We start from the raw sequence: 12,921 nt of genomic DNA, 5'->3' as shown, positions 1-12,921 counted from the left end.
TACATGGAGGCAGCTCGATATAATTGAAAGAGTCCAGGGTTAGAATCAAAGGGTACAAGCTGAAATCCTGGCTTGCTGCTTACAGCTGCGTGACATTGAGCTTTCTAATCTTTACTCTGGTCATCCGGGAAACAAAATAATAATGTCAGCCTTGTGGTGAGGAATAAATGAGATAACATATGTTAACATAACCCAAAATATAGTGGCCACAAAATAAATAACTATCATCAATTCAAGGCCCAATTTCAACAGTAAATTGTCTTAAGCAAAGGCAAGGCAATTCCTTTGTGGGTCACTGTTCAATATTGTATTTGAACTAACTAACAGCAATAATTCTTAGTGTTTTTATTCTGCCAATTATCTGTAAAATGATCTACAAGTTGGCTACATAATTCCAGGATCACCTCACCCCCTCTGTAACCCCCTGTCTCAGTCACATAAATGCAGGTTTATCAATAAACTAGATCCCCTGCTATGATGACTGAAAGACCCTCCATACATTTAGAGTCAACCTTGAGTTTTATGTTGAAATCAAAGAATCATTGGAAATTGGTACACAATAAAAAGGAGAGGTTGAGGAAGTGAATAACCATCATCCTATTTGTTCCAGAAAGCCCAGCACAGTGGAGATGATTGGGAATTACAAGATAAAAAGTCCATGAGAAGTCTTTCCCAAAAGCTAGCATAAGAAAAGTGCTACAGAGGAAAAATAAATATAGTATGTGGACAAATAACTTGGGAGGGGTGCTTATTTCTAGTTGGGAAGACCAAGCAAGATAGGTAGGTAAGATAATCTTGGAGGTGGATGGACTTAAGGAATGGCCAGTATTTACATGAAATTTGAAGGGAAGGGGAAAAGTGTAATTACTGATGAATGGGAGCTTTCAAAGAAAACTCTTATTAAACAGTGTAAAATGAAGCTCAAAGAAGTGAGACACTAATAAGTGGGAACCGTTTCATTCTGTCAGCCTATAGCTAGCACGAAAGATACTCTCATCTATTCAACTCTGGTAACATTCAACCAAAGCATCAAGAGGTGCTTGGATGACAAGGAAGTGGAAATATAAAAGGCATAAATATGCCAGCTTCATCCTCAATGCACATCCATTTCCATTATGACCTTCATCAGCAACCAGCATCTTCTGAGCACGGCCCGTAACGCAAGGAGCATTCTGCTAAGCACTGAGGACACAGAGTGACATAACGGAGGAATTTCGTTCTCGTGTAAAAACTGCAAATTAATCAACAAACAAATGATTTCTCTTATATGTGCAGGCTCTAAGAAAACCCATCCAGTATTTATTGTCTTCAAAAAGCCTTAGGATCGACATTCTCCTACCCAAGAAAGACCTTCCAAATCTGAGCACCTATATTTGGCCAGGGTAGGATTTCTCCTGCAGTCCTTCCTTCTATGGGGCCAGCCAAGAGAGATTTGGGAATTCAGATCAGTGAGTACACTTCCTGGGGTTCTCCTAAACATGCAGTGCCTCACACCTCTGCATATCCCGCTGAACACCAGCGAGAGTCCAAACCACACTCGTGACCTTTCTCTCACATCTCCAACTGCTAGCAGATGTCAAAAAAAAAAGAACTAGTATTTTTATTTTCTATAGTTGGCTTTCTTAAACAATATAGGTCCATAAATCTGATTTTTTCCTCACCTCTGTACACTTAGGCTCATATTTATTTTAAAATGGAGGAGAGAGGGAACCAAAAAAGGAAGGATGTGAGAAAACTCTTAACCTGGCCAAGCTAATAATCAGTAATTAAAGTTACAGTCAGAAAAGAACGAAACTGAATGCCTCCTACCCTCTTCCTCCTCTTCATGCCTTTAATATTCCACTTCAGGCACTGAGAGGGAGGGTAGCATGGTTAGTGAATTCCAACCAGCACCAAGATAATTGCACCATTCACACCCCTCACCAGTCAATCAGGGTCTGCTTATCCAGCCCCATTTATTAATAGTCTTCCTACATTTAAGTGTTACAAAGGAGTGAAATGAGGCTTCCTCTCCAAAGCCAGAAATGGGGCACCCTCAATAAAGACTAAGTGGAACAGAGGGTGCTTGCAGAACCAAGGGCCACTCGCCCCATTTCACAGCCACGCCTGTGCCACGGCTGTCAGGGACAGCAGCTCTCTCACGTTCCTCACTTTCAACCCCAGGCCCACATCGCTGTTGCTCAAGCTCGGGAACACAGCAAATACACCTCTGCTCTTAACTCCGCGCCAGGTCCACCCTTTGTGTGCACTCTGCACATGATCCCCGCACATCCCAACTTCCTCTGCTCGTGATGCACCAGTTTAACAACGATAGAGTCTCGCTCTACATGTTAAAACGCTAGGCCTGCATGATGCTTAGACCTGATAGGCACCTTGTCAATCACCTTGCCCAGTGGTTCCCAAACAGGGCTGCACATCAGAATCCCTGGGGGAATTTTTAAATGACCACTGCCTGGATCTCTCCCTGAGAAATTTTAATTTAACTCTTTGGGGTACAGCCCGAGCAAGGACATCATTGTTTTGTTGTTGTTGTTGTTGCTGCTGCTGCTGCTGCTGCTGTTTGGGGAGGGGTGGACCAGAGTTTGTGTTTTTGTTGAAGCTCTGCGGATGATTTTTGTTATTGAACTTGGGGAAAGAACACTGCTTGAGCCTGCCTCGCTCTTTCAGAAATAAGAAAATCAAGACCTGCAGTCAATGGCTCGCACATGGTCTCAAAGTAAAATAACACAAGCAGAAACAAAGAGAAGCTTCTGACTGCCAAGACCACCACCTCCTCCATTATCACCTAGGCAGCTCCTGGACAGCCTGGAAAATCTTAGCATTTTTAAAGGCATTATGTGTCTAGGGAGTAGCCTGGGCTCTGAAGATACGTGGAGGAGGAAACACCCTGACTTCAGCGACACACGTGCATCCCAAGGGGACTAGCGGGGCAGCACAGTGGGTGGGAAAGCACTGGAGGAAGATTCAGTGGATGTGGCTCTGACACACGTACGAGGCTTCAGGCCCTGTGGCTCACATCAGAACTCTTTTCACAGCTTTCAAATGGTGGTTGTGGAGAATAGATAACCTTCAAGGTGCTTGTCAGCGTTAAAATTCTTATTATTCCATGTCTCTCTCTCTCTCTCTCTCTCTCTCTCTCTCTCTCTCTCTCTCTCTCACACACACACACACACACACACACATACACCCCACATGAATTACTGGACCTAAATTGCACAAACACATTTAATGCATTTAAGGTTATTTCTGACTACTGTATTTGGTAGGTAAGTCACTGCACAAACGTACCCTCACAGACACAAGTCTAGCGTGGGGGGTACATGTGGTGTGTATTTGGACACACATGGAAGACACTGATCCGAAGACATTGGCAACCGTGGTAGCTGAGTGACCAGACTAAGGCCCCCGGAGGTGGGAGCATCTCTTTGGGACATTTCGGCATTTTCACAGAGTACGTTTAGCTTTGGGAAAAGGATTAATGGCATCGCCTAAACTTCAGGTTCCCTCTAGGACTCTCCTCTGCCCTCCTCAGACAATGCAGTGCTTTCATCCAGCCATTGTTTTTAAGTTCAGCCTCTCAAAAAAAAAAATCTGATTTCCTAAGAAATTCTAACCAGTTGAAGCCCTGAGATGGGGCTTTATAAAATCTAAATAAAAATGAATGAGATATTTAAACTTGAATTTCTTTCTGAAGAAGGAAACACATGTTCTGAGTGAGGCAATGAGCAAAGTCATGAAGAGCGGCGTGCGTAGAGCACAATTTGGCTTTTATGAGTCAAGCGTGTTAATTAGTCAAAACTTCAAATTGCCCTAATCTAGGAAGCTGCCTACTGCCGATGTCCTCCTCCTTATACGGGCGGGTTCCAAGCAGAGTCAGAGCCTGTAGCTTCTCTCTCCTTCCAGGTCTGCCGCTCCCTCCTCCCTCCTGTCTGGCTTTGCTTCCCCTTCTCCCCCTCCCCTCATCCCTCTAGGCACCACCTTGTTCCTACGCCTCCACCACCCTGCCCCTAAACTCGCCTTGGAATGAATGTCCTTCAAGTCAGCCAGTGGCGGCATTTACTAATCCACATATATTAATACCCAGGATGTTCTCTTTGTATGTAGCAGATCTTGAAAAAGTCTTCAGGCCACGCATTAGGTTCCTTTTGCTAATAAAATGAATGTAAATCACAGTACGCCTAGAAAGAGCGAAAGTGGGGGGAACTAGGTAGAAGGAGAGGGAGCAGAAAAAGCTGCAAATAAAATTTAGAGGAACCGGCATTGCAAAGCCACCTTCCCTTAGGCACCAATGTGGCAGTTTAATCAAGTGGTGGCTAGAGCTGTCTTTTCATCATCTCTACACCTGAGCATCCCCATGAAGAATACTTCTGAAACATCAGGCCGTCTAATAAAGGCTACCGAAAAGGATTCTGTAAATTCCCTGGGGATAATTAAGCCCCTCTTCTTCCCTCGCTCCCCCTTGCCGTTAAAGAAAGCAGCTCGTGTCTGGCGGCACGGTGACTCTCTATCTCACTACTCTAGGAACACATGGAGCTAAGCGGGTCCTTCATTCTGAGTAGCTTGGCCTGGGCTAGGATCCAGCTCTCTCCTTGGCCACAACCCAACTAGCAGCTGTCCCTTTCTTTCTAATGGCATGGACAAAGTCAGCTGCAATCCGGTGGTCTAAAGTGAACATTGAATCATTTGTTCATTCCAGAGGCAAGCCTCACAAACAGGGACAGGAGTCATTAAGGGTAGAATCACTGTAGCCAAAATCAGTCTCTTCCCTCTCCTTCTCAGAAGACCCTGACTTTATTCTCTGCCTCATTGTTTGGAATCCACAATTCCTAATAAATGCACCAGTGCATGGAATCCGAAATTCCTAATAAATGAACCAGTGCAATCCTGTGCTGTTCTTCTCCCCAAGTTAAGGGAAGCATGGAAAAGCAGGAAGCTCACCCTTTTACACCAGCATGCCTCTCTGCCCGCTCTCTGTCCTCTGAAAATGACCATTCTCTCCTTCCACAGACTCCTATTTATTCTTAAAGATGTAGTGTAACCATCAACCCCTCCATGAAGCCCACCTCATTCCCCCAGGTTTCTCTTTTATAGATCCTACCTAAATATACGACGATTGCCTTACACACCTGCCCATTAAATCTTGAGCCGCTGAAAAGTACAGCCCAGAGCTCATTCTTTGTCATGATACAGTCTTTGACAAATATGGGTTCTTAACAAATATTTGTTGAATAACTGAGTGGGAAGAAATGGCATAAAATAGAGTTAAAAGAAGAGAGTGTGAGATAAAAGGGACAAGGAGATATTAATAAATAGATAAACCCAGAAGCAGGAGAACATAAAAAGAAAGTGATGAATCAGTTATGAGAAGGACCAGAATAAAAATGAATAGAGGATGAAAGAGAAAGAAGCAAAAGATGCACATGGGTGGAAGAGTGGTTGCAGAGAGGAGATGGGTGAACTTAAATATCTAGGTTCCTTTCTGATTTTTCTTTTTTTACTTTTAAGAATAAAGCATAAATGCTAGAAGTCCCCAAAGCACAATATATATGCGGAGCTGCCAATGTTAACAGTGATATAGAATTAGGTGCAGGATTGATACAGACCCATGATTTGCGGTCCATCAACTTTGGCATCACCTGGGAGACTGCCAGAAATGCAGAACCTCGGGTACCACATCACACCTCCTGGATCAACATGAAGTTTAACAAATCCCCAGGTGACCCCTATATACCATCAAATCTGAGAAGCGCTCACGTAGATATTTGAAATGCACAGAGCGCTCCCACATCTCACAGGAGTCAGTGGTGTGGTAGCCAGAGCACTGGCACTAAAGCAGCTTACACAACTTTAAGCAAAAAACTCAGTGTCCCTGGATTTCAGCTTCTTCATCTATTAAATGAGAAGGTCAGAGTAGATGCCTTCTGAAGTGTCACAGAGCTCTGACATTCTTGATGTCATCTAGCATCATGACTTCAAACTGTTCCTATACCCGTGAGAACAAACAACAAATAGCATCATCTACTAATTAAATATTTCACTTCCTCTCTCCATTCATTCATTTAATATGTTTAACTATCTATTATGCGCCAGTCACTATGCTAAGTCCAAATGATTCCAAATGGAAAAAACATCCCTCCCTGCCTTTGAGGAGTTCACACGCTTCTTAAAGAAACAGGGCATGTAAACAAAATTAGGATAAAGTGTACTGATGACCACAAACAGTGCTGGTGATGCGCAGAAGGCAAAGCAATTATTTCGCTTGGGGGGGTCATGGAGGATTTCAACAAGCGATCAACATGTGCTCTATCTAGGTCCCTTCTCCACCAATCTCAGCTGAAAGCACTAGAAAGTGAAAAGACAAAAATAGGGTTGGTTGGAGAACAAGAAGAAACCAACCAAGGGTTCCTGAACACACCTCTCTGGGTTCACAGAACCCCAAAAACCCATCCACCCAATGGATCTTGTGGAATAGCCACAGATCATTAACAGCCAAGGGGAAATCTCAGAAACCTACCTCCCCAGAGTGACGCCTGCTCCCTCCTCTGTTCTTCCATCCTCTGCATCCCTCCAAAAGTCAGTATCAACTCAACCTCTACTTGACTCTCCCCAGGGACATTTTTGTGGTTGCAAAGATGGGATGCACTTTAATAAATGCAAACAATTCATTAGACCAGTAACTCTTTTGATCTATATTTATTTACCGAGATCCGACTGTACAAGCAGTGCCAGGGACTGAAAATGCAGTTTACTGAAAGGATGAAGTTTCTAGAATTCCTAAGGAGGGTGTACGAGGCAGTGAGGAAAAGGAGCTTATTCACTCCTGACCCCAACACGTTACAGGAGATGAGTTGTTCCGTCAGCCCCAGGCTTCACCGTGAAGGAGAGGTTACCACTCGGAACAATAGTTTTCCAACCTTTAGAACTGTGTTTCGCCCTGGTTCCTTTCCCATCCCTGGCTTCTACAGGCTGATTTTTTATTTTTGCTATGGTTTCTTCAGAAATATTAACAACATTTTTGCTTTAACCTGCTAGTAATAGTGGACACGTCACCTTATTCTTGAGTATGAAAACAGGCGGAGAAACCCTACATCCTGAGTTCATTGTACTCATGGAGAAGATGGGAGATGTTTTATAAGGTAGCAGTGCTGGGGCCAAGGGTTGGGTCTGCTCACTCCTTTCTCCCTGTCAAGAACCACTCATCCCACCAACAAATTTCAGTCTGTGTGTCCACCTCCCAGGTGCCCACTGTCCCTCCACACGAGGTGTGGAGGTGTGTTAGACGTGAAGGTCAAGGAAGATTGTCAAGGTTCGGAGCCATCTTTCCGGAGGTCAGGCAGGAATACAAAATCAAGGTGCCTGCTGTTCCTCCCTTCACCAGAGGAAGTCACTCTTCTCGCTCAGCCTAAGAGAAAGGCACTGGGTGTGCAAAGTAGTGACTAGGGAAATTTTTTTCTTCCTTCTCTTTTTCTGGCATTTTGTCTCCTTGGTTATCCTCTTTATCGACATCCACCCCTGTCATAAATTACACACAAACAGTGGCAAAGCAAGACTCTTTGCTTAGACAGGCTTCTTAGGGATGGCACCAATGGGGAGGAGAAATGAGCAATCCAGGGGCACACACCCTGCTCCTCTCCTGGCGTGTTAACATCTTTCTCTCAGATGCCACATCATTCTGTGTTCACGGACCCATCATGCTTTGCTACACCTGAGGTAGAAGACAACCATGCTGTTCTGATTTCCTTGAAATCACCAATCTCACATTCTTAACCGTGCTTTCCTGGGAAGTCTTTATTTCCCATTAATTTTTTCTTAATTGTACATCATGAAGGCTCCCGATTAAAATTAAATTTGCTCTTTCTCCCTCCCACCAGCAGCCACATCTCCTGCCCACGGAGCCCACACTGTAAGGGGAGGGGACAGAAAGGCAGCAGACGAGCTAGAACCCAGCCAGCTCTTTGTGCTAGGAGGGAAAATGGAGAGAGCAATGGCCCTGAGACAGCCCAGAACACACGGAGCCCCAGGAGGTCCGCTCAGCAGCACAGGAACGCCTGCCTCCTCCCCAGGGTCTCTAAAATGGCAGCGGGTGGGGAGAGGCCCAGACCACCTGTGGTGACTCCTCCTAGAATCCTAACAAGCTCTTTCCAGCTGGCGTTCCATTCTTTTCTCTTTGTAGCTTTCCCATAGCCTGGCCCTCCTCTTCCTCAGCACCCTCCTCTTTAACCTCTTGTCCTTTGCCTACTCTTGGGGCCAATTAATGGGGGTTAACGGGGGCCTGGAACCTGGGCTTGTCCCTATTAGCAACCAAGACAAATGTGGCAGAGACTCTGTCCAAAGGAGTTTTGTCACCCACAAACATGACGCAAGACCTACTCAGTGTAGGTCACCCTGGCAGGCATCGGGACTGCAGAGGAGGGTGTGTGCCCTTGGGTCCCCCACCCTGCCTTGCTCATCTGTAGCTATGAAATCACCACACATGGATCTGCACCTCGCACCCATGTCTCTGTTCTATTTTGAAGTAATTTTAGGAGTTCCTCCTCCCACTTGAAGGAATAGAAGCAGATGGGGAACCAACTCAGGTGCCTCTAAGGTGAGCACACATCAGATAACCTCAGCTATTTGTGGACATGAGGAGAAGATGGTTCAAAGTGGGAGCTCACCCTCTCACTCTGATGACACCATGGTTACAGACTGGTGGCTAAGCAATAAACGTTCAAAAGAATAAAACCTGGGGGAGGGGAGTAGGGAGGGTAGATCGATATATCCATCCTTTTTGGACAATGAGGAACTATCTTCTTCTGTGATACTGAGAGACGAGGACCTTTCGCTACTTCTCCTACATCCCTTCAGTAGTTCAGATTATTTCAAAGTATTAGTGTAAAAAAAAAAAACGCCAGGAAAAAAAAAAGATCTGGGAGGAGAATACTTTAACAAAGAGTATTGTTACTTATGTTTCTGCTACATTATTGTGAAGATCCTTATCTCAATCTGATTGCTGCATTTGAGTGCCTTCAGAGTTGGAGATATATGGCCCATGGACCAAGGACAGGAGCAGCCAGCTCACCATCATGGCCCTCCAGCACATGGCTATTCCGATTTCCTCGGGAGTTGTCTTGGATTACATGAGTGACTAGCTGAAGAGTCAGTCATTAGCTAAGTCTTTTCCATTTCTCCTGCTATTTCTCTTTTCCAGTACATGAAAATACTGCCAAACTACATTTCACATCTTTTAAAACATGATGAGAGGGGAAAAAATTAAAGTATTAATTCTATCCCGAGAGTACAAGACTAACCCATGCAAACGGCACATCTCTTTGTTTAACACAAAGGCTCACGTGTCGAATTCTGCACCCCTTCCACATGCACAGCATTTTAGAACTCTGCAAGATAGCCATTTTGCAAGAGTGGGGAAGTAACAGTTTGCTTGGAGGATGTGTGGGTATAAATAGATGTGTAGACAGAAGGAGAAATTTACAGCTCAAAAATAATAGCACACACAAAAAATACAAAGTAGAGGCAGAATATTGACAGAATTCCGTCTTTCCAAGCTCCAGATTTAAGTCCTCTTAACCTGCAGCATCCGTCAATTCCAGGTGTTCTCAGACCAGCCGGATTCCCCACCTAGACCTGCCCCTCTGCAGTAGGCCTCCCGGGATCTCTGGGCCCAGTGTCAACCCCTCAGACAGCAAGTGGACTTCAGGGCAATAGCCACAGTCATCTCAGTCATTACCTTCATTTTTTAAAGGGCACGGAAAGGATGCCTAGGCAGGTAGAGACAGGAGGCAGAGAGCGGCATGGAAGTGGCAAGGGGAAAGCCAACCTGGGGAATGAAAAGATTTCTAGATTCCCATAAAAAAAAAATCAGAGCTTTAGCACTGGATGAATAAAATGATATTTAACTCGAAAATCACACAGGTTTCCCTGTCGTGTCTGCATATAAAAAAGCCTTATGCCATCCAATATACTCTGTTCCCACAGACATCCACCCCCCACTGCCTCCCCAAACCCCAAAACCTGTTTGATGAGGAAGGAAAAGAAATAACATGGGAGATTTCCCCCTTTGTAATAAGCCTCTTTCCCCAAACAGCATTATTTTAATATCGTGTTACCTTTTCCTCCCCAAAAATCCACTTGAGGGACTTGAGGAGAAATAAACAAGGAATCCCTTACCCCAGGTGAGGAGCAAACACAATAGAACGTGCCTTACCTTGGTTTGTAGAAGCCAAACCTCTAGACGGTCGGGTTAAGGGAGTGAGCATGTTGGGAATGTCCAGTCTCCTCTTCTCGCTTGCATATCCACATAAGAAAGACGAAGGGTAAATAAAAGGAAGATAATTTAAAATCCAATTTAGCGTGAATTTTGTTTTAATCTTGTGTCTTGAAGAGATCACATTCAAAGGAAAAAAGATTGAATTCAAAGGCAAGTCAGGGTATGGAGAGCAGCTCACAATGCAGAATCCAGAGTAATTATTCCGTTTGCATGTGAGGTTAGTGGCTGGGCTATTTTTTTTTTTTAATGATTCCTCTGGCAATTATGGTTTTTTTGATTTTTGGAGCTTTAGTAGAGGAGGCTCTGTGTGGAGATGCTGGGGGCCGGCTCTGTCCCTCCGTGGAGCATGGTCATTCCCAAAGCGTCCCCTTCCTAAGGGGGAAAAAAGAGGCGGTCAGGGTTTCATTCGAGTGTCCCCCGGAGGGTGAGAAAAATGCTTTCTGAAAAAGATATCAATTCGTTTTAAGGAAAAGGGGGTTGGAAACCCCGCATTTCCCACAGAGTGCACACGAGAGGAATTGAAAACAGCTGGCACCGGTCTATAAATAATTCAGAAAAGGTCTGGCTATACCATTCCTGGGACAGGCATGGATGAGAGGTGGGAAAGCCAACCTGAATGGAAGCGGAGAGAGGCGGGAGGGAGGAAGCGAAGGAGGGAAGTGGGAAGGAAGGAAGCAGGGAGAGAGAAGCGGCACCACATAGCAACACACACTCACATACACGCGCAGAAACACCATCCCCACTTAACTCGCCAGCAAGTGCGGCCCCCAGCCCCATCTGCATTGCTGCTGACACGTCTGTCTCGCTCTCCCCATCGCCTGCAGCAGCAGCGTCCTCCCACCCCGGGCTTGTGCTGAATGGGTTCTGATTGTGCACGGGGTGCACACTGGGCATTTCTTGGAAGGGGCACACTGACACGCGCGCACACACGCCCCCGCCGCGCACGCGCCCCCGCGCGCGCACTCACAATCACCCCCCGCGCACACTCACCCCCGCGCACACTCACGCCGCCGCGCTGATGTGCGGCACACGGGGCTTCACCTGCAACGTGTCGATTGGACGGATGGTCGCGGCGCGTGGCTCCGGCCCCGGCCACCGATGTCCAGCCTCTTTCCTCGGGGAAGGGTTTAACGCCCCCCACCTCAACACACACAAAAAAGACCAGAGAGAGCCCTACCCTTTCACCCTAAAAAGACATCTTTTTTAAAAAAAAATCACGTCCAAATTAGCAAGTGCCAGGTTCTGCCGAATTCAAGAGCTTTACCTTAAATACCAGGTTGTTTGGTGGTGCCGCTGCTTCGACCCTTTCTCTTCCCGACACCTCAAATCCCAAAATTCACACGAGACTCCAAAGCGAATACTTACGTACCGGCTGTGAGCGCTCAGCTATTGCAGAGTCTCCGGAGAGGGGTGGCCAGTGGCCGGGGATTGAGGGTTTTCCTTGCCTAATAAGCAGGATTAAAAATCCGTCTCCAGGGTTTTGAAGTTCACGACTCTTCTTTGCAAAGCAGAAGAAAATGCATTCGAATGCCAGCACTTCTGGATTGTGGTGATCAAAAATCACCCAGACGAGCACTTTCGATAGAGCAAAGCCCCGAGATTTCCTAGAGGTGAAGAAAGCGAAGGAAGTGGTTTTTGAAAGGGGGTGGGGGAACCTTCCTTTCTCAAAAAAAAAAAAAAAGGGGGGGGGAGGGGGGAAAGAGGCAGGAGCCGAGATCCCAGTTGGTGATGATCGGAGCCGGGGGAGGGGAAGCGGGCGGGGGCAGGCTCTGCAAGTAAAGCTCACGGCAGCAGGAGAGGAAAAGGAGGGAAGGAGGAGGGGAAAGTAAGAAAAATGGGTATTAATCACCAGGGGTGGGGTGGGGGCAGGGCAGAGGGCGAGATCACAGGTTGCCTGATCTGGATTTGGGTCTCGCACTTAAAAACATGCCACACACACACACACACACACACTCCCCTACCTACCTCTCACACACTGGCTCTGGTGGGAAGAGAAACCCACGAAACCATGGAAGATGTTTCTGCTCCCAGGGTGTGTGTGTGCGCGCGCTTGTCCTCGCTCTCCACACCCCCCACCCCACCCCACCCCCAAACCCCTTCACCCCCTCACTCTTATTGCTGAGACTCTGGCAGAGGCAGCTTCCCACGTCATGTGCTGGGGGAAATGGGGTAGGAATGGGGGTAAGGCTTAACTCGAGGCCGTGGCGCCTCCTGCTGGCCGTAGCGGGCAACAGCAATGAGGAAGGGCTGCTAAGGGGCTGGGGTTCAGAGCCAGTGCCCTCCGTGCGGGCCTCTGGGCTTCAGAGAGCATCTCAAAGACAGAGATGCAGTTTAAAATGTTAAAACTCTTGCTTTATGTTGCATGAATCAGCCTATACTCCGTACGTGCATCCAGTATACTAGGTACAGTTTTCAGGCCAGGTTCTTGCCTTCAAGGAGCTTAAGATCTATTTTGAGCACATAAGGTTGAAGCATAAAACAATGGGAAACAAAGCAAGGTAGATGTAATTAAGGGCTACATTGTATAGTGTAGATCACGTGTGTCCTTTGCTGACTGCTAGTGAAAGTTGGAGGATTTCGGTATTCTTTATTGGATTCTGTTATTTAAAAACTATAAGGAAAGATGAGATGGGTGAACAATCTGTAAATGAAAC

At 46.2% G+C, this 12,921-nt stretch overlaps 1 protein-coding gene across 1 annotated transcript in view; it reads right to left on the bottom strand.

Moving 5' to 3' along the window:
* The window catches only part of GRIN2B (glutamate ionotropic receptor NMDA type subunit 2B), a 397,810-nt gene extending 385,485 nt beyond the window's left edge, over positions 1-12,325 (bottom strand). The window contains exons 1-3 of the mRNA XM_028533474.2: positions 12,233-12,325; positions 11,637-11,871; positions 10,205-10,639 (exon numbers count right to left, since the gene is read on the bottom strand). The gene's annotated coding sequence lies outside the window, so the exon portion shown is untranslated. The remainder of the gene's footprint in view (positions 1-10,204; positions 10,640-11,636; positions 11,872-12,232) is intronic.
* Positions 12,326-12,921: the final 596 nt, after the last annotated feature.

Source organism: Phyllostomus discolor, chromosome 2 (genome assembly GCF_004126475.2).
Source record: "Phyllostomus discolor isolate MPI-MPIP mPhyDis1 chromosome 2, mPhyDis1.pri.v3, whole genome shotgun sequence".
In the NCBI taxonomy this organism is placed as follows: Eukaryota; Metazoa; Chordata; class Mammalia; order Chiroptera; family Phyllostomidae; genus Phyllostomus; species Phyllostomus discolor.
Note: the sequence above shows the minus strand (reverse complement) of the source record. Positions and strands in the feature narration are given on the sequence as shown.